Below are 20146 nucleotides of genomic sequence, written 5' to 3'. Positions count from 1 at the left end.
GCACACTGCGCGGACATCTTCAGAGAACTATCCATGATGACTCCAAGATCTTTTTCCTGACTTGTTGTAGCTAAATTAGCCCCCATCATATTGTATGTATAGTTGGGGTTATTTTTTCCAATGTGCATTACTTTACATTTATCCACATTAAATTTCATTTGCCATTTTGTTGCCCAATCACTTAGTTTTGTGAGATCTTTTTGAAGTTCATCACAGTCTGCTTTGGTCTTAACTATCTTGAGCAGTTTAGTATCATCTGCAAACTTTGCCACCTCACTGTTTACCCCTTTCTCCAGATCATTTATAAATAAGTTGAATAGGATTGGTCTGAGAACTGACCCTTGGGGAACATCACTAGTTACCCCTCTCCATTCTGATAATTTACCATTAATTCCTACCCTTTGTTCCCGGACTTTTAACCAGTTCTCAATCCATGAAAGGACCTTCCCTTTTATCCCATGACAACTTAATTTACGTAAGAGCCTTTGATGAGGGACCTTGTCAAAGGCTTTCTGGAAATCTAAGTACACTATGTCCACTGGATCCCCCTTGTCCACATGTTTGTTGACCCCTTCAAAGAACTCTAATAGATTAGTAAGACACGATTTCCCTTTACAGAAACCATGTTGACTATTGCTCAACAGTTTATGTTTTTCTATGTGTCTGACAATTTTATTCTTAACTATTGTTTCGACTAATTTGCCCGGTACCGACGTTAGACTTACCGGTCTTTAATTGCCGGGATCACCTCTAGAGCCCTTTTTAAATATTGGCGTTACATTAGCTAACTTCCAGTCATTGGGTACAGAAGCCAATTTAAAGGACAGGTTACAAACCTTAGTTAATAGTTCCGCAACTTCACATTTGAGTTCTTTCAGAACTCTTGGGTGAATGCCATCTGGTCCTGGTGACTTGTTAATGTTAAGTTTATCAATTAATTCCAAAACCTCCTCTAGTGACACTTCAATCTGTGACAGTTCCTCAGATTTGTAACCTACAAAAGCGGGCTCAGGTTTGGGAATCTCCCTAACATTCTCAGCCGTGAAGACTGAAGCAAAGAATCCATTTAGTTTCTCCGCAATGACTTTATCGTCTTTAAGCGCTCCTTTTGTATCTCGATCATCAAGGGGCCCCACTGGTTGTTTAGCAGGCCTCCTGCTTCTGATATACTTAAAAAACATTTTGTTATTACCTTTGGAGTTTTTGGCTAGACGTTCTTCAAACTCCCCTTTGGCTTTTCTTTTACATTCTTGCACTTAATTTGGCAGCGTTTATGCTCCTTTCTATTTGCCTCACTAGGATCTGACTTTCACTTTTTAAAGGAAGTCTTTTTATCTCTCACTGCTTCTTTTACATGGTTGTTAAGCCACAGTGGCTCTTTTTTAGTTCTTTTACTGTGTTTCTTAATTTGGGGTATACATTGAAGTTGGGCCTCTATTATGGTGTCTTTAAAAAGCGGCCATGCAGCTTGCAGGGATTTCACTTTAGTCACTGTACTTTTTAACTTCTGTTTAACTAACCCCCTCATTTTTGCATAGTTCCCCCTTTTGAAATTAAATGCCACAGTGTTGGGCTGTTGAGATGTTCTTCCTACCACAGGGATGTTGAATGCTATTGTATTATAGTCACTATTTCCAAGTGGTCCTGTTATAGTTACCTCTTGGACCAGCTCCTGCGCTCCACTCAGGACTAAATCTAGAGTTGCCTCTCCCCTTGTGGGTTCCCGTACCAGCTGCTCCAGGAAGCAGTCATTTAAAGTATCGAGAAATTTTATCTCTGCATTTCGTCCTGAAGTGAAATGTTCCCAGTCAATATGGGGATAATTGAAATCCCCCACTATTATTGGGTTCTTAATTTTGATAGCCTCTCTAATTTCCCTTAGCATTTCATCATCACTATCACTGTCCTGGTCAGGTGGTCTATAATAGATCCCTAATGTTATATTCTTATTAGAGCATGAAATTTCTATCCATAGAGATTCTATGGAACATGTGGATTCACTTAAGATTTTTACTTCATTTGATTCTACATTTTCTTACACATATAGTGCCACTCCTCTCCTCCCCCCTCCCCCCCCCCCGCACGACCTGTTCTGTCCTTCCGATATATTTTGTACCCCGGAATGATTGTGTCCCATTGATTGCTCTTGGTCCACCAGGTTTCTGTCATGCCTATTATATCAATATCCTCCTTTATCACGAGGCACTCTAGTTCACCCATCTTATTATTTAGACTTCTAGCATTTGTGTACAAGCACTTTAAAAACTTGTCACTGTTTATTTGTCTGCCCTTTTCTGATGTGTTAGATTCTTTTTTATGTGAATGTTTATCATCTGATCTGGCCCTTACATTATCCTCCTCCCTCCTCTGCTCCTGACTATAACCTGGAGATTCTCTATCATTAGACTCTCCCCTAAGAGAAGTCTCTGTCCGATCCACATGCTCCTCTGCAGCAGTCGGCTTTCCCTCATCTCCTAGTTTAAAAGCTGCTCTACAACCTTTTTAATGTTTAGTGCCAGCAGTCTGGTTCCACTTTGGTTTAAGTGGAGCCCATCTCTCCTGTATAGGCTCCCCCCATCCCAAAAGTTTCCCCAGTTCCTAATGAATGTAAACCCCTCCTCTCTACACCATCGTCTCATCCACGCATTGAGACTCTGAAGCTCTGCCTGCCTAACTGGCCCTGCACGTGGAACTGGGAGCATTTCTGAAAATGCCACCATAGAGGTCCTGGATTTCAGTCTCTTCCCTAGCAGCCTAAATTTGGCCTCCAGGACATCTCTCCTACCCTTCCCTATGTTATTGGTACCTACACGTACCACGACCACCGGCTCCTCCCCAGCACTACACATAAGTCTTCCTAGATGCCTCGAGAGATCCGCAACCTTCGCACCAGGCAGGCAAGTCACCATGCGGTTCTCCCAGTCATCACAAACCCAGCTATCTACGTTTCTAATGATCGAATCTCCCATTACTAACACCTGCCTTTTCCTAGCAACTGGAGTTCCCTCCCCCGGAGAGGCAACCTCAGTGCGAGAGGTAACCCCAGCACCATCTGGAAGGAGGGTCCCAACTATGGGAAGGTTTCCCTCTGCTCCCGTTGACTGCTCTGCTTCTCTGGGCCTTTCATCCTCCTCAACAGCACAGGGGCTGTCTGGCCGGAGGTGGGACAATTCTACAGTGTCCCGGAAAGCCTCATCAACATACCTCTCTGCCTCCCTTAGCTCCTCCAGTTCCGCTACCCTGGCCTCCAAAGTCCATATGTGGTCTTTGAGGGCCAGGAGCTCCTTGCACCGAATGCACACATACGCCACCCGCCCACAGGGCACGTAATCATACATGCTGCACTCAGTGCAATAAACTGGATAGCCCCCACTCTGCAGCTGGGCTTCTGCCTGCATTGTCTCCTCATTAATGAAAGGGTTGTTTAAGCAAAAGGTTTTGAATGTAGTTTGGTTTATAGGTTTTAAGGGGAATAAAGGGACCCCCACTTCCTTCCCACTCCCCTTCCAAACTCCCTTGCGAAACTCCCTGTTAGCAGCCCCTGGTCGCTTGTGCGCTGCTTTATAAAGCCCTGGCCTATGTGAATGCCCCACCCACTGATTAAGGCTCAGCCAATTCCCAGAGGCTTCTAGCTTTCAGACCTTCCTTTGAAGCTCACAGCTTCCAACTGCCAGCCACAGCACACGGTCCTTCAAACAAACAACCAAACAAACAGACTGACAAACACAAGCTCAGCACACAGCGAGTAACCCCCAAACACAAACAAACACACACTACAGACAGTCACTTACCCCAAGGGTGCTGTATTGCTCCTCCTTCACCTGGAGAACTCCCTTGTGAAACTGCCTGTTAGCAGCCCCTGTTCACAAAAGCTCAAGTACCTGAGGTCAGCAGAGAGAGGGGATCAGATTCAGGAGGGAGTTCAAAGCAGAGGTGTGAATGGAAGTTTCATTTTGTGAAGGATTTAGAGATTTCAAATTTTGCTTTGTTCTGAACTGGAGCGAAAACTGAACATTTCTGAATTGTCTGTAAAGGAAAATTCTGGACAAAAAATAATTTGGGGTCAATTAAAATGTTTCATTTTGATAAATTTTAAATGTTTCATTTTTAATTCAGATTTTATTACAATAATACAAAATTTAAAACATTTCAGAATGAAAAGTTGCTTCGGAATGAAAAATTATAAATGTTCAATTCTGATAAAATTGAAATGGTGGTCAGAACTTTTTCCCCAATTTTGTTCTGAAACGAAATTCCAGTAAAATCAACCTGATTTTGCAAAGAAGTCTGATTTTGATGGAGCCATGTATTCTGGCATAATATGGTTTTGTCACAGTTTCTCTGACCATTTCCAAGCTAAAGGCTGGGTGAGAGCAGGAGCAGCAGGCCAGAGAAGCAACATGGGAACTACCTGTGGAGGACAGGCCAGACCACAAGCTCATGGGCAGGGAGACTAGCCCCCCCTGGCCTCACCCCTTCTGCCTGAGGCCCCCTCCACAGCCAGAGCCCCGAGCTCCCCCCTCCTGGAGAAGCCCTGAGCCGACCCCCACACACAGCCGGAGGAGCCCCGAGCTAGCCGGAGCCCCCCTAACCGTGCCGTGCCTCCCCTCCTGAGACCCCAAGCCACTCTGTGGGAAAAGCTCGTCTCTTCCAGAAGAACCTGAACTTTTTATATGCACCATGCAGGTTCCAGGGCAGCTGAGGAGGCGGTATGTGTTACTCAGCTTCCTGGGTTCATTAGTAATCTCCCTGGAGTCCATAATAATAATAATAAGCAAAAACTTCCCATGCAAATCCCGCAACTGGCATCCAGCAGCCGCAGCTTTGCCAGGGCAGGCTTATATTATATCCATCACCTATACAAAGGCTTCCTGAGAGCTGAGATGGGAACCTTTATACCCCTGAACTGGATTGCCCCAGGAGCTGTGTTAGGAACTATTGTTTTAATCCTTTCCTGTAACTATTAAAAGCAATTGTGTCTAGGGGATTTGCATTCTCTGCTTTGCCAGACCTCGTAAAGCATCTTCTGTTACTTAACATGTACGTGTGTGGGAACCCAATGAGAGCTAGAGCCTAGTGCTTGGAGCACCTGGCCTCCAAAGTTCCGGTACACAGAGCATGCTACCAGACACCTAGAGGGACTATTGTGTACCACAACACCCACAGGGATACTCTGCACTGGGATTGGTTACATAGACCACCCAGCTACATCGATGGGTGGGAGAAATTGATGGAGCCGGCAGTGAAAGAGGGACAGTCCCAGTAACAAGGGAGGGAGGCACTTGGCAAGGAACAATAGGTAGCTCCTCCCATGGGAGTCTCTGGCACCCACTGGCCAGGTGGGGTAGAGGGGTGCTGATTGGCCAGCATTCCCCAGCTCCAAGGGATTTAGCCCAGCACAGGGGCCATATGGAGCCTCTTTCAGCTCTGTTCCAGCAGCCCACCGTACCCACCTGAACTAGGAATGGGAACCCGCCCTGACAGATGCTGTGGGTCTAGCTGATCTTATGTTTGGGAGGTCAGGAAGGAATTTTTTTCTCCCATGGGTCAATTGGCAGAGGACCAGGGAGTTTTTTGCCTTCCTCGCAGTACCTGCAAGCCACAGTGGGTTAAGTAGGAATGCGCCTGGTACCTAAGGAGTGGTGCCGCTAACTCATCACAACTCAAGGCCAGTTTCCACTGCGGTTAAGAGAATAAAATGAACCGTTCCCAGAGGTAAAAGACCTAGGATTTTGGTGATGAGCCTTGGGCTCATGTGATTGGGTGAGATCCTGTGGCCCTCGTGGGCTGAGGTCCCCACCCTGCTGCACCATCTGTCCCCCTTGCACGGGTGAGGGTGCTAGGACTCAGAAAGAGCTGAGTCCTGGGACATAGGCTGAGGAGAGCCTACCATGTGTTATGGTTATGTGGTAAGAAGTCCTGTAACCCACACACTGGAAACAATTAAATGCCTTGCATAGGAGACTATGGGTGATGGGTGGGTAGTGCCCCTCCCTTGTGTTAAAAGTTTAATAAAAGTTGCCACCTGCCGCTTAATTCCATGCATGTGTCTGTCCTCATTTTGCCGCTGTGTCCACATCATTAGGATTCAACTGATCTGCTGGTGATGGCCTGACATTCTTATTGGTCCATTGATGTTTCAAAAGAAGTCTCCCAGTGTCCACAGGAAAAGGTGTTTAAACTTGGATAAGGTGAGGAAATTCCCCCATATTTGAGTATCTCCAGGATCCCACAGATGCCCTTTGTGTTTCTTTAAAATATCTAGAAGGGGAATGGTCAGACATCTCTGCCTCAGTTGTCCAAATAAGATTATTTCCAGTATCCCAAATGTAGGCATTTCTTTCTGTTTCAAGGAATTTGTGGTCCATTGTTATGTAAACTTATGCTTTCATAAGACTACTTGGAGGTCTTTTCACCATCATATAGCATCCCAAACAAACTTAGTTTACACAAAGCCTTTGACTCCATTTTATGCTGATTTATATCAAGAAGACCATTTTTCCCTTTTACCAAAATTGACTAGGCAAAAGTTTTTGAAAACATTTTAAAGCCACCACCATTACATGTTTCAACTCATACACAGTTTCACTGCTTATGGCGCTGGAGAATTTGGCCTAGTCTGTGTGTTTATGTGCAGATTATTTTCTGTTATATTTACAATCCACTCTATAGCAGGTCTTCTGATCTCACTGGGTTTTCCTGTAGTGTGGGTTGCAGTTTCAATAATATCTAATAATATTTAATAATATTTCTGGCCATTAGTTGGTGTGATAGTTACAGTTCACATTGAGCACATTTCAATATACACAAAATAAGAATTCAGCAACTCCACATGAGGGAGCAGAGGTGTTTGTGTTTAGTAACTTGGCTGAACTTGAATATTTTGATTTGAAATTATTTGTATTATTTAACTGAATTAAACATACACAAATAGAGGGAATCTACTGATGCCCACTGTCTCTTAAAGGAATAGCATATTTTTTGTCTGACAGTTAAAGGAAGTTTTAAAAAACAACAGCCAGTACTGGGCTGAATCCTACTGTCATACACATGGGCACAACTCCAATTGATTTCAAATATATTTGACAGTAGAACTGTGCCCACAGTACTTAATTAAATACTCAGTTTATAATGTTTTTGGTTGTTGTTAAAAAAACTCCCTTGGACTATGTAGTTTATTTTTTCATTAGTGTTATCTTCTGTATGTACTAGATGTCACACACCATCTTGTATACATAAAAAACTAGAATTCTTTTTGTAAGATGCTGCATTACTAGATGTTACTAGCCAGTTACATAATCTGATGGCCTTAGATACACAAAGATTCCTTTGAGCCCCAGACAGACAGTTGGTGAACAACCTAAAGTGCCGTTCACTTCATTAGGACTTGGGGTGGTTCAGCACTACTGAATCAGCCCCTTTATCAGTAACATTACATTTTAATAACATGTCAGTTTTTAAATTTTCTTTTCTTGACTTAGTTTCATTTCACTCCAGAGGGTCATTAATACTGTGCAGTTATATTTTGTCTGCTAGAGAAAAACAGTTCCTTAAGGACATTCAACAAACCAGTCTTTCTCAATAAATACGCCAGTAGAGGAGGGTCTGCTTTTATCATGTAAAGAGGAGGATTTGATTCAGAATGCATTATATGTAAACAACTGCTTAAAAGTCACACATATTTTTATATTTCAGTCATTTTACCTGTCAGGAACATAGTTAACTGTTCCTAAATAAACGTAAGGCATTTGCGTTCCGTTCCATTCAGTTTGGCATCCAGAATTTCAGGTGCTTATCTGAAGATTATTCACTATCCAAGCCCCTTGAATCTGTAAGATTGTGCTGAGGAATTTATTAAAAATAGTCTTTAAATTTAGCATTTAGATGTTAGGGTCTATAAATGCTCTGTAAATACAATAGATTAGAGTTGATTGATTTCTGGCACTTTTGCTACTAGTCTTAGCCAGAACTACAAAAAGAACAGGCTTTCTCATGGGATCTTGACACTTTTGGTTCCTGTACAGGCTGGAAATAGGATATACAATAACAGCTATCAAAACATTTCAGAACCTGAAGCAAAGTTTGGTTTGAGTTGGCTTCTAAAAGTAGGCAAGGTCTTGGCAGGGGGTGGGGTGGGGGATTTATTTTATCTGCGTCAGTTTTGTCAATTAAGGGCCAAAACATGACCTACATTAAAACAGTTGTGTTTAGAGAGAGGCCTGAACCTACATCCAGACAGCTCCAAACTTTTGGGAGTTTTGACCCAAATCCAAACTTTCCAGCTACCCCCTCCCATCTTTTAAGAGGCGGAACCAAACCCCAGCTTCCCTCAAACACTGGGGAAGTTCAGATCCAAAAGACCTTTTTTTTGTGGCTTGAGCCCATCTCTAGGCTATAGGAGGTGCTGATTCCCCACATACCCCAACTGTCCAGTCTGGCTCTTAGCACTGAGCTCGGGAGCTGTGGTGCAGTTCCTGTCTTGACTCTAATGGCTGCTTCTCTCTTGCTCTGATCATCTCATTACAGGGAAAAGCAGAGAGACTGTAACCAGCCTCTCCAGCAAGGGAGGACTGGAGTGGGGGAGTCCAGAGACACCCCACCCTCAGCCTGGGAGCACTGGGGTGGGGAAAGACCAGAGACTCCCCATTCCCCATCAAGAAAGCTCTGGGGTGGGAAGACCCAGAGACTCCCCTCCCCTTCCCCAGCACTGGGGTGGGGGAGGCTTGTCCTCTACTATTATGGAGATGGATGGGAGAGGAAATGCAGAGATACCCTTCCCCAGCAAGAGGGGATTGAGGAAAAATGCAGACACCCCCTTACCTCTCCCCTTCTCCCTCCCCCAAACCAAGCGGAGGGAGAGGTCAGGTCCTGAAAAAAGAGCTCTGTGTAAGCTCAAAAACGTATCTCTCTCTCAATAGAAGTTGGTCAAATAAAAGATATCACCTCACCCACCTTGTCTCTCTAATATCCTGGGACCAACATGGCTACAACAACACTGCATACAAGAGAAAGACAGGCACAGATAGGAAAGAAAAATGTGGCATGAAAATTGACAGAGAACAGAAATCAAGGAAAATACAGTAAGTTACTATTAGTATATATTTTGTGCAGCATCAGTATCATCCTAGGTGCTTTACAGCTTGGTATAAATAGAAGATACCTGTCCTGAAGAGTTTACAATCTAAATGGACAATATACAAATGAAGGGAGATGAGAAGCAAAAACAAAAATAACAAAAAAAAACAAACAAACAATAAAAGTGAAAGATGAAGTACAGTATGTAGCAGTTTGTTTGGATTTTTTCCTCCCAAGATGTTTAAAAAAATTGTAAAAGTTTGGTGCCAAAATATTACCATATGTACTTTGTTAGATTTCATATACCTCCAGGTGAAATGATTGTGCACAACCAGGGGGATCCGAATGTGCTGGTTGTGGATCAACAGTGTGCATGGGAGACCAAAAGACCTATAAATGAACAGAGAAAACTTTAAAAAAAAAAGTTTTTAACAGCAGTGCAGGCTCTTTGAAGAGTATCTTTCTTGCATGCTATTGTGTGTGTGTTGTGGAAAATATGCCAGGGTGCTAGGAGCTCTGTGCTTTTATTAGTTTTGTTGTATGTAAGCATTTTAATGTAACAAAATTTGGCAAAGTGGCAAGTTACATGTGCACAGACATAAGATAATCGCCAGGTTGGCTTACTTTTTGTGCTTACAATTTTTTAAGAGTCTTAAAATCTTTCAAAATCCAGAGAACTGCATCATCAGTTGGAAGTAACAGAGGAGGAGAAGGACCTCGGAGTATTGGTTGATCACAGGATGATTATGAGCTGCCAATGTGATATGGCCGTGAAAAAAGCTAATGCGGTCTTGGGATGCATCAGGTGAGGTATTTCCAGTAGAGATAGGGAGGTGTTAGTACCGTTATACAAGGCACTGGTGAGACCTCATCTGGAATACTGTGTGCAGTTCTGGTCTCCCATGTTTAAGAAGGATGAATTCAAACTGGAACAGGTACAGAGAAGGGCTACTAGGGTGATCCGAGGAATGGAAAACCTGTCTTATGAAAGGAGACTCAAAGAGCTTGGCTTGTTTAGCCTAACCAAAAGAAGGCTGAGAGGAGATATGATTGCTCTCTATAAATATATCAGAGGAATAAATACCAGGGAGGGAGAGGAATTATTTAAGCTCAGTACCAATGTGGACACAAGAACAAATGGATATAAACTGGCCATCAGGAAGTTTAGACTTGAAATTAGATGAAGGTTTCTAACCATTAGAGGAGTGAAGTTCTGGAAGAGCCTTCCAAGGGGAGCAGTGGGGGCAAAAGACATATCTGGCTTCAAGACTAAGCTTGATAAGTTTATGGAGGGGATGGTATGATGGGATAGCCTAATTTTGGCAATTAATTGGTCTTTGACTAGTAAATATGCCCAATGGCCTGTGATGGGATGTTAGATGGGTTGGGATCTGAGTTACTACAGAGAATTCTTTCCTGGGTGTCTGGCTGGTGAGTCTTGCCCACATGCTCAGGGTTTAGCTGATCGCCATATTTGGGGTCGGGAAGGAATTTTCCTCCAGGGCAGATTGGCAGAGGCCCTGGGGGGTTTTCGCCTTCCTCTGCAGTGTGGGGCATGGGTCACTTGCTGGTGGATTCTCTGCACCTTGAAGTCTATAAACCACGATTTGAGGATTTCAATAGCTTCGACATAGGTTAGGGGTTTATTACAGGAGTGGGTGGGTGAGATTCTGTGGCCTGGGTTGTGCAGGAGGTCAGACTCGACGATTGTAATGGTCCCTTCTGACCTTAAGGTCTATGGTCTTTTTCAGAAGGATGCTGGTTTCAGCCTCCAGTGTCTTGATTGGCTTGCTACCTACCAGTCTGCTTCTAGATCTTAATTTTTTTTAAAATTCACTGTTCAATACTAAAAAAACGATTTAGATACAAATAGCCACCATATTGGGTTTAACTGGGTAAAATACAAATGATTCAGTGCATCCACACTAGCTGTGCTGAACCAGCTTAAGAAGGCTTGCACCGCAGCCACACTATATGCTTTCCTAAAATGGTTCAGCTGCAGTGCCTTTTGGCTACCAATCCCACAATTCACAACAAGGAAAACAGAATTGTACACATGCAGGTAGTAGTTTGAGCCGTGCCTCCCATCCCCCTGAAAAGCCACATTGTCAAATATCTACATGTGCATTTTCTATGATGAATGTATTCCTCAGGCTCTGGCCCTCTTCCCAAGCCTTCCTGACAGTCCCAGCCTGATGAACCACCTGTGTTTATCAAACCAGGCCTCTCAGATGGTGAACTGAAGAAGTTTGCTGGCTGCAAGCCCTGATTTGATTAAACTCTGGTGATTTGTCAGATGAGCACTTGCAGCTGACAGATCAACTGTAGCTCACTGCTGAAGATGGCCAGAGCTAAAGGCACTGGTGGAGATGGGGTGAAGGGACATTTTTAGGGGAGGGATGGAGGGATGATCGGGGGCACAGAGGGCAGCCTCAGCCAGTGAACACTAGGCTACAAGGCTTGCCTGCTGAAAAAACTGCAAGAGGAGCAGAGCGGTAGTGTGTCTCTTGATAGTCACCTTGTCCCTGCTCCCAGACAAGCGATAAACTCTTAGCAGTGCTGGGACAGTCCTTGAGGACTGTTAGAACCAGATTGTGAATTAACTCTGTCCACACTTGCACAGTTCAAACTGCACCAGTTAAATTTGAACTGATTTCTTAACTTGCTGAAAGGTAACTAGTTCTTCTACTATTTTTAGACAGTGTGAGGCATTTTGGGGTGTGGATGCAAAGTGTCTTACCATCTGTAAGATTGTGATTATGCAAATTAAATTTGTGTAGCATAGACGAGGCCTAACTGTTTGGGGGATTTTGTATATTTGTGTCAGTTTATAAATGATATAGATACATTTTCACTATCAACTAAGTTCCCTACGCAGATGAGGGTAGGTGTAGGTTTGCATACAATTTGTGGTATTTCCTTCAGTTAGACTGATCTTGGCATGACAAGCTATACATTTGTTGCACAATGTAAAAAAGACCCTCAGGTAACTAACAGAGGTACATACAATTTGTCCAGAACATGGCTTTGGATACTGTAATAGAAAGTGTCTCTCTTTCTCAATCTTTCTTCTTGCACACTGGTTCCACAATTGCTCTTCTTTTGTATGAAATGTGCATTAACTCATATCCATTTCTAGTGTATGGTCACTAATTCTGTATTTGGTGACGTACTTTTGCTTTTCACTTTTTACTGTAGTGACATAGCCTGCTAGTGTGATTGTTCTGTGCAGGGATCAGTGGCAGTTTAGCTGGTTTTGGTTTTTTTTTTTAATTTGTCTTCCCACTGATTCATATATTGGTGTTTTAGATATTGGTCTTGGGTCTTGAGCATCATTTTGATTTGGGGGAGGCTGTTTGGATCACGTGTTGGTAGATCAGTATTGTTGAGATCAGGGAATGATGCTATGTAGGGCTGAATTATATTTTCATTTGGATTTACTTTTTGATCTTCCAGCGTTTTGCAATCCAGAGAGTGTTGGCTGCTTTGCTTGAGATGGCACCAGAAGTTTAGTTTTGTTTTCTGTATATTGTTTAGGGGAGGGCATCCATCTAGTTCTCCTCTACAGCAAGTGTCTGTTAAATTCATCTATCTAGGTTCTTCCATGGCAGCCCATCACCAAGTATCTGAGCACCTCCTTGAATTATGACAAATACACAGATATATTTCTCATTCTTCCTTCCAGTCAGAAGGGACTGGACTTCTGGCTGGTGGGGGGTGACAGTATGATTTTACTGTAGGAAAGCTGGGTCAAATAAGTGGGTATTGTTCTGGAGGTGCTGAGTTGTTGCTGAAATTTCTGTGTAGTATTTGTTTACAAAACTGTAGATGTTTTACTGAGGTTTTAGCTCATTCCGTGTGGATGAGCCACAGATTTAACTACCACTTTGGAGAAAGGGTATGCTGTAAAATAGTCTGAGCAATAGTTTTATCAGAGTGTTGCAGGGTTTTGTGGTGGGTTTTGCAGCTTCTCACCCCTGAAATCTTTTCCCAAGCTGGAGCTTTAAACTTAAATAGAATTTTTATGTTCCCAGCAAGGACATATAGAATCTTAAGTAAACTCGCAAGAGCATAAATATAAACTTGAAAAAGAGTGCAAGCAAGTAAAAAAAATTCTAATTTTATGTTTCCCAAAAATTTGGTATGGGATTGAGGTTCCTATTCTTTCCTGATTGAGAGCTAGTTTGCTTGCCAGTGCTTTCCCTGTAATAGATTCACAGTTAAATTAAATTGGGTTTCACAGGCAGCAGACAACCAGCCAGGCCTCTAAAAGTAATCCATCCTACCCAAGCAGGACTAAGTTCCTCTTATGGCAAACGCATCCTTAAGTAAGAAACCTAGAAATACAGTACTAACAAATCTCTTCCTAAACTACTAAACCATAGTGATTCTGTTACTAAAAGATTGCATGAGTTTCTTTATGACATTGGAGACTCACATAGCTGTTTCTTGTAATATTTTATTGCCAATTTGGAGCCCCCCTAGTGCATTTATATAAGGTATATTACAATATGTGTAATATATTATAAATATGTGTATTTTCTATATCTGTTGTATTTTAAGTCTGGATCCTGCAAGATGATCCGTGCAGATGAATCTCCATTGAAGTAAAAGACTGAAGTGCAGATCTGGGGCTTTAGTTTGTTTTGGTTGTTTTCAAGCCTTTTCTGAAGTTTCAGGATTTTTATTTTTTATGGTTGCCATGTAAAGCCCAAGTATTGCACTATATTTCTAGTAGGTGTATTGACTAGGTCAGCAGGATATAATCTTATCTCTCAGCTGCCTAGTGGAGATCCTAGGTTTGGTGATAGCTCTAATAGAATTAAAAGGCCAATGTGTTCAAAAGGATAGGGTTAAAGTTACCTCTGTATTTTACTTTTTCGTACTTGAAGGACTTTGTTTGCATGTAGTTAATTTTTATCCTACATTATGATTGTTTTGTATTACTGTATCAGTGAGGAGCTACAACCAAGAACAGGGACTCGTGCTAGGCTTTGTAAAAATATATAGTGTATGTCTACATTGCAATTAAACACCCCTGGCTGGCCTGTATCAGCTGACTCAGGCTTGCAGGGCTCGGGCTGCAGGGCAGTAAAACTGAAGAGTAGATTACAGACCCACAAGGGGGCAGGACCCCAGAGTCCAGGCTCCAGCCTGAGCCTAGATGTTTACACTGCTGTTTTATAGCCTGGCAGCCTGAGCCCCATGAGCCCGAGTCATCTTACACGAGCCAGCTGCGGGTGTTTAATTGCAGTGTAGACATACCCATAGTGAGGGACAGTCCCTGCCCTGAAGAGCTGGTAATCTAAAGAGACAAGACAAAGGGTGGGGAAAGGAAGTATAGTTATGCATATTTTTACAGGGGGAGCTGAGAGATTAAGGCCCAGATCCACAAATTGACTGGAGTACTGTACCTAGTCCCAGTTGTAAGCACCACTGTGGTCCACAAAATCCCCACTTGGCTGCTGCCAAATCTTGCAGGCTATTAAACTCACTTGGCACCTACATTTTTTGCTGTAAAAAGTCCCCTAGGTGCCTACAGTTCCATCCCTAGGCATGTGCACTGCTGTCTCATTTGAGGTGTCCAGATGCCTATCTCACACCTAAGCCCCAGCAGGATCCTCAAACCAGGGGAAGATTGTGGGTAGAACACCTGTTTTGGCTGTGGGGTCCAATCTGCTAGGTATGCTCATGCCTCCCGGATAGGGTCCTGTTCAAAATCCGGAGGGGAGGGGGTCATCGGAGCAGGGGAATTGGACCGTAGGTATCCAACCTTCCAGGTGGTTGCCTTGACCACTTGGGTGTAGAAAGACAAGGTGGGTGAGGTAATATCTTCTACTGTTGGTGAAAAAGACAGGGTTTTGAGCTTATGCAGAGCTCTTCTTCAGGTTTCTGTGTAAGCTCGAAAGCTTGTCTCTTTCACCAACAGAAGTTGATCCAATAAAAGTTATTACCTCACACACTTTGTCTCTTTAATATCCTGGGACCAACATGGCTCAACTGCACTGCAGACAATTTGGGTACAGTGTGGTTCTTTCTCTCTGACCCAGTGATTTTTTAAAAATATTTATCCAAAGTGAAACAGCTTCAACAGGAGAGATCCCATAGCCCAGTGATTAGGGCAACTTTCTGAGCTGTAGCTGACTCCTGTTCAAATCCTTTCTTCCCATCAGGTAGAGGGTGGAATTAAACCTGGGTCTTCTACATTCTTGGTGAGGGCTAAAAGTGATAAGGGAGGCACTACCCACTTCTCAGGTGACTTGCAAGAATGCCTTAGGTGCTTGAATCTTTTGATTTCAGGAAAGGGGTTCCCAGCTGTGGATCACAGGCAGAGATGGGCACCTCCCTGTGGCCAAGACGTACGTACCTAACTCTATAAGAGGGGAGCGGTTTAGGCAACACCCCTGTTATTGGCATCTCCCACTGGCTAGCTCAGGTGACTCCCTGCCTAGCATGCTGGTTTTTGTGGATCCCATTCTAAGATGCCTATCTCTCCCCATTCATTGTATAGGGAGCACAGGTGCCTAACTCAGGCTTTGGGATCCCAGTGTTCCAGTGAACACTAGGCACCTAAAAGTTAGGCAGTGAAACACACAAGTCCCTTTGTTGATCCAGGTCTAAGTGACTTGTCCAAGGTCATATATGAAGTCTGTGGCAGAACCAAGAACCAGACCCACATCATCTGAGTCTTAGCCCAGCGTCTTATTTACAAGGCCATTTTCTTCCACATTTGATGGGTTGATATATGGATTTAATTATTTTATAAATGTGTTTCACCAGTTCTATTCTGTAGCAATTTAAGTTTCAGTAATGGGTGACAGATTCAATCAAAAGCTTTTAAAATATCTATAAAGCAGACAAATGTATTCCTTTTTAATACATATATATTAATGAGCATCTGCAGTGTAAAGATTTGGTTGGTTGTTCATTTCTCAACCAAATCTTACTTCTATGTATTATGATGTTAGTCAGATATTGAATTATTCTCTTATTGAGAATGTTACTGAGAACAGCTTTATTGTTACTGCTAAAGCAGATATTTCTGCAATTGTTGGGGCTGAGGGCATCTCTGCTTTTGTGCGTTGGGGTAATTAGTCGATCTGATGATATCTTAAAGAATTGTCCAGACTGGAGGATTAGGTTAAATAACTTCAGAAGTGCTTACTGAATGTGATCAATACTCTGTTTCAGCATCTTATTTGCTATTATCAGGTCTAAGTGATTTCCTGATTTTAAGCTTCTGATGGTTGTTCTTTAAGTTCCTGTTTTGTGATAAACATGTCCAGGAGGTTTAGTGGTTTCTAGTGGGACCTTCAAGTGTAATAGTATCTCTCTTTTTAATAATGCTGAGTTCATTTGATGAGGATGGGGGATTGAATTCCTTTGCCCAGACCTTGGAAACTTTCTGGCCAAACTTCTCCTTTCTGGGTGGCTGTGGTTTGTTTCTTTCCAGGTTTGTAAGATGGAATCAGTATATATTGCATCTTCAATTTATGCTAATTTTTCCTTCATATGGTCTGATTTTTGTTTCTGCTAGAGCATGAATTGTAACTCTGCAGTGTGACATGGTAAGCAGCATGTAGATTAGTGCCATGTGTTAAAGTTGGAAAGTTCCCTTGCTTTTTTCTTAGTTTGTGGCAGCTTGTATCAAACTGTTTTTCTTCCCTTTTCTTTCCTTTACACTTGAAGTCTTCTCCTCTGTCCCCCACCCCCACACCTCTCCCCAGTTGTGTGGTTAGGAATTACTTTGCTGCCCTAGGATTCTTTGTATACCTTGTGGCAATGTTTAATGTTGGTTGCTATTTTGGCTATACACTTTGTTCAGAAACGTTAACTGGGTTTTTAATTATTGGGGTTTTCTGGGTGCTCTCATATCTTTCTTTTGAATCTTGTCCCCAAAATAAATGTCTTGGGTAATCTATAGAGGTTGTGTAGTGTGAGATGTTGTCTGGTATGACTTGTTTAGATAGGACTAGTTGGCTGCTCTCTGATAAGTATGACTTTTGTTTGACTATTAACTTACTTATATCACTCAGGCCTAAGTTTGTTATGCAATAGTCAATTTTGCTTCTCTCCTTTTTTGAACTAAAGATAATTAGGGAATCCCATCTTGCTTTCCCACTGAGACTACCTTGACTAAGACTTTTTACACACACCTAGTACTTTCTTTCCATTTGTGGTGGCAATGCTGTTGAAACCATGACTGAATGATGTTGTAGTGAGGTACTTCATTTTCAGATATGTTCTTATCTTCCTTAGTGGGGGTGAAGATTCATTCTTTCTGATTTCTGATTGCATGCTTGGAAAATACTCGTAGCCTTAGTACATGAGCTTGTAGTTGGCAATGTATAGTGCACAGAAGCATACAGAAAGTCTTTGGATATTTTGATCCACTGCTGTTTTTTATGCATTTTATTACATTTCTTCTTTGAGCCGTACTCTGGAGTTTCTTCCACTTCCCTGATTCTTTTGCGTGTGCTCTTGTAGTTCCTTGTAGCCAATGTGGTAGTATCTAGGGGCATTTTTGCCCAGACAGGTCTCATAATATGATATGACAGATTCTGAATAAAGCCTTTATGTACTGAGGATCAGGCATGTGTGTTTCAGTTGCTTATAGAAAAACTGTATGTGTATTTTGACATTGTATGTGTTGATATTGTGTGTGAGGCAGAGACTCCTTGCACCTTCCCCCAAATATGCACCCATATAAGGGCCAATCAGAATCTGGTCTTAATAGGTTAAATTCTAGAAAATTTTACTTCATCTTAAATCTGCAGTACCTCCACTGAAGTTACTATGTTGTACAACTGGTGTAAGAGAATTGGGAACTAAGGACCTAATCTTGCTAAACATATACATACGGGAAGTCAAAGACTACTTACATGAGTAAAATCATTCATATGTAGTATTTGCAATAGTTGGCCCTATAATATAAATTGGATCAATAGGTTTGCATGGTATGCCTTAAAGATGCAATAGAATTCCCCACCACTCTCAGAGGGGAAAAGTAATTAAGAATCACAAAAATGTCAAAATCCTGTAATCAGATTAATAGTCCATATGCTTCCCACAGATTTGCACATACAGGCTGAAAATCTCAGGATTAGTTTAGAAAATTGGAGTCTAAGGACCCACTTGAACTGATTTGTTGGCAAAATTGCAGACTAAGCCCATGTCTACACTACAGAGTTAAGTCGACTTAAGTTACGTCAATGATCATAAGCCGCTTTAATTACATTGGTTGTACACGTCCACACAATGCCCCTTGTGTTGGCAGAGCGTGTCCACAGTCAGTGCTCTTGCATTGACAGAGAGAGTGTTGCATTGTGGGTTGCTATCCCACTATGCAACTTGCCACCCTCTGCTGCCTGGAGCTCTGGGAACGGATTGCGGTGCATCGTGTGGGAGTGGTCACCATCCCATGATGCAGTTCTTTCCATCCAATCATTCCATGTGCTTCCAACTTCAGGGATAGAGAGGGATAGCTCAGTGGTTTGAGAATTGGCCTGCTAAACCCAGGGTTGTGAGTTCAATCCTTGAGGGGGCCATTTAGGGATCTGGGGCAAAAATCTGTCTGGGGATTGGCCCTGCTTTGAGCAGGGGGTTGGACTAGATGACCTCCTGAGGTCCCTTCCAACCCTGATAGTCTATGATTTATTTTATGCCATTTTTCAACAGCCCTTGTTAACTGTGTGCCCACAATCTGACAGCATGGATCCTGAACTGTTGACCAATCTGGTGATGAGTGTTATGAACTCAACGCTGCTGGTCCTGCAGTATTTCATGAGCTGCAAATCAGAAAGTCAATTGGTGGTGTCTGCCCTGCTGTCTGCCAGAGAAAGAAATAATTCAAGATTGCTGCTGGCATTCACAGAACAGCTGCACATGGTGGACCATCAGTACTTGGACTCGGAAGCAAGTACTAAATGGTGGGATCGCATCATGATGCATGAATGAGATGACGAGCAGAGGCTGCAGAATTTTCGGATATGCAAATCCACCTTCCTGGAACTGTGTGCAGAGTTCGCCCCAGCATTGCAGTGCCAGGACACCAGAATGAGAGCTGCCCTCACTGTGGAAAAGCAAGTGGTGATCGCTGTGTGGAAGTTGGTAACTCCAGACTGCTACCGGTCAATTGCGAATCAGTTTGGAGTTGGAAAGTCTACCATGGGGGCTGCGGTGATGCAAATGTGCAGGACCATTAATCATCTCCTGCTACGAAGGACTGTGACTCTCGGTAATATGCAGGAAATACTCGATGGCTTAGAGACTGGGTGATAGATGGAATGCATATCCCAATTTTGGCCCCAGACCATCTTCCGATGGAGTACATCAACCGGAAGGGCTACTTCTACATGGTCTTGCAGGCACTGGTGGATCACCAGGGCCATTTCACTGACATCCATGTGGGGTGGTCAGGGAAGGTGCATGATGTGCATATCTTTAGGAACACTTGACTGTATAGAAAGCTGCACACTGGAACTTTCTTTCCGGACCAGAAGATTAAAAAGGGGGATGTGGAAATGCCCATAGTGATCCTGGGAGACCCTGTCTACCCCTGCTCTTGTGGCTCATGGAGCCTAGACAGCACCAAAGAGTGCTTCAACAACAGGTGCTGAATGACTGTTGAATGAGCCTTTGGCCGATTAAAAGGTTGCTGGCACTGCCTTTTTGGCAGGATAGACCTCAATGAGAAAAATATTCTGATAGTCATTGCAGCCTGCTGTGCTCTGTGTAACATTTGCAAAGCAAAGGGGGAAAAGTTTCCCAAGGTATGGAGTGCTGAGATAGATAGGCTGGCCTCTGATTTTGAGCATCCAGATACCAGGGCAATTAGAGGGGGACTATTTGAATTAGGGAGGCTTTGAAGGAGCATTTTGACAATGATTTCCAGTAATGTGCATGTATGTGATGCATTCGGCCAGGCAATGTTTACTTGCTGCCTTGAATGACCCCTGTAGTGCTTGCTTCCTGAGCGTTAATTGTATTGAGCAAATATTCCTGCCTATAGCCACTGTATTTGAATGTTAGCACCAACTAATGTGTGTATGACACAAATAAAGACTCATTT

This window comes from Terrapene carolina, unplaced genomic scaffold (genome assembly GCF_002925995.2).
Source record: "Terrapene carolina triunguis isolate 2854851 unplaced genomic scaffold, T_m_triunguis-2.0 Scaffold68, whole genome shotgun sequence".
NCBI classification, from domain to species: Eukaryota; Metazoa; Chordata; order Testudines; family Emydidae; genus Terrapene; species Terrapene triunguis.
This window is presented reverse-complemented; position numbering follows the sequence as displayed.